This window comes from Panthera uncia, chromosome A2 (assembly GCF_023721935.1).
Source record: "Panthera uncia isolate 11264 chromosome A2, Puncia_PCG_1.0, whole genome shotgun sequence".
In the NCBI taxonomy this organism is placed as follows: domain Eukaryota; kingdom Metazoa; phylum Chordata; class Mammalia; order Carnivora; family Felidae; genus Panthera; species Panthera uncia.
The window spans coordinates 76,213,120-76,215,442 of NC_064816.1; positions in this window are offsets into that span (position 1 = coordinate 76,213,120).

Below are 2,323 nucleotides of genomic sequence, written 5' to 3' on the forward strand. Positions count from 1 at the left end.
TACACAATGAAGTATTACTCGGCAATCCAGAAGAATGAAATCTGGCCATTTGCAACTACGTGGATGGAACTGGAGGGTATTATGCTAAGTGAAATGAGTCAGTCAGAGAAGGACAAAAATCATATGACTTCACTCATATGAGGATTTTAAGAGACAAAACAGATGAACATAAGGGAAGGGAAACAAAAATAATATAAAAACAGGGAGGGGGACAAAACAGAAGAGACTCATAAATATGGAGAACAGGGGCGCCTGGGTGGCTCAGTCGGTTAAGCGTCCGACTTCGGCTCAGGTCACGATCTCGCGGTATGTGAGTTCGAGCCCCGCGTCGGGCTCTGTGCTGACTGCTCAGAGCCTGGAGCCTGTTTCAGATTCTGTGTCTCCCTCTCTCTCTGACCCTCCCCCATTCATGCTCTGTCTCTCTCTGTCTCAAAAATAAATAAATGTTGAAAAAAAAATTTAAAAAAATATGGAGAACAAACTGAGGGTTACTGGAGGGGTTGTGGGAGGGGGGATGGGCTAAATGGGTAAGGGGCATTAAGGAATCTACTCCTGAAATCATTGTTGCACTATATGCTAACTAATTTGGATGTAAATTTAAAAAAATAAAAAATTAAATTAAAAAAAGAAATCATATGGCAATTCAAATGTCATCTGATGTATTTACAAGCGTATATAAATTTTCATTTTTAAATGTCAGTATTGATAAAATGTTGGAACTTTTGCAACTATTTAAATTTATGATGAGTTTAATCAAAAACGTTTTACGGAATAGTTCATCAAAAATAAAAACCAATGTTCATGATTAAAAAAAAAAAGAATCAGATGCTTAACCAACTGAGACACCCAGGTGCCCTGCTTTGAGTATTTTTTAAAAAGCAGGGGATTCTGATGTCATTGGGTCTGTGGGTCACATCTTGAAGACACACGGAAGCCCTACCCCCAGTGTGATAATATTTGGAGATACCACCTTTAGGAGATTAGGTTTAAGTGAGACCCTGAGGAAGGGGCCTTCATGGTGGGATTAGAGAAAGACACGGGGGCCGCTCTCTCTCCACAAGGGAGAACACAGCTGGTGGCTGCTGTCTGCGAGCAACGAAGAGGGCTGTCGTCAGGAACCGAAATGGATGACACCTTGATCTTGGACTTCCCAGCCTCCAGAACTAGAAGCAATAAATGTCTGTTGTTTACACCACCCTGTCTGTGGCATTTTGTTATGACGACGGGAGCTGACTAAGACAACTCTGAAGTAGATACACGAAGCTGACCGCCTCTGTCATGTCGGGAAAGCTGTAGCCACCAGGACACAGAGACTTTTTCAGATAGTTTCAGGTCATATTTTCCACACAAGTTCAAACCTGTATTAGGTCAGGCTCTTGGACACTTGGGTGTAGATGCTGGGTAAAGTTCTTAGTCATTGTTGTGTGGGACTGGATTCTACAAAGATATACTCTTCCCCAAAACTGTCCTAGACAGACAGCTTGTTACTTTCTGCGGCTAATAGCAGGCTTTTCTCCTTATACTTCATTTGTGTGCAGTTTTTTTTTTTTCCCAATGTTTATTTATTTTTAAGAGAGAGAGAGAGAGAGAGAGAGACAGTGTGAGCGGGGGAGGGGCAGAGAGAGGGAGACACAGAACCTGAAGCAGGCTCCAGGATCTGAGCTGTCAGCACAGAGCCCTATGAGGGGCTTGCACTCACAAGCCGTGAGGTCATGACCTGAGCTGAAGTTGGACATTTAACCAATTGAGCCACCCAGGCGCCCCTGTGTACAGGTTTTCTTTGCCACTAGACCATGAGATTCAAGGAGGCAGTATCTTGACTGATCCATTTTGGTGGCCTCAGAGTTTAGTTCAGTGCCTGGCATACGTTAAGTGCTCAATAAATGTTGAATGAAATGCTTATTCGTTTTTTGTTTGTTTGTTTAAGTAGGCTCCACGCCCAACGTGGGGCTCAAACTCACAACCCCAAGATCAAGAGTCACATGCTCTCCTGACTGAACCAGCCAGGCACCCCTGAAATGCTTATTAAGTGAATTAAACCTTCAAATATTTTGAAGAATAAAGTTTGCTGCTCAAAAAAAAAAAAAAAAAAAAAAAAAAATCCTTGAGGCACCCAGCTGGCTTAGTCAGTGGAGCATGTGACTCTTGATCTCAGGGCTATGAATTTGAGCCCCATGTTGGGTGTAGAGATTACTTAAAAAATAAAATCTTTAAAGGGCTCCTAGGTGGCTCAGTCGGTTAAGCATCTGACTTTGGCTCAGGTCATGATCTAGAGGTTCATGGGTTCAAGCCCCACGTCAGGCTCTATGCTGACAGCTTAGAG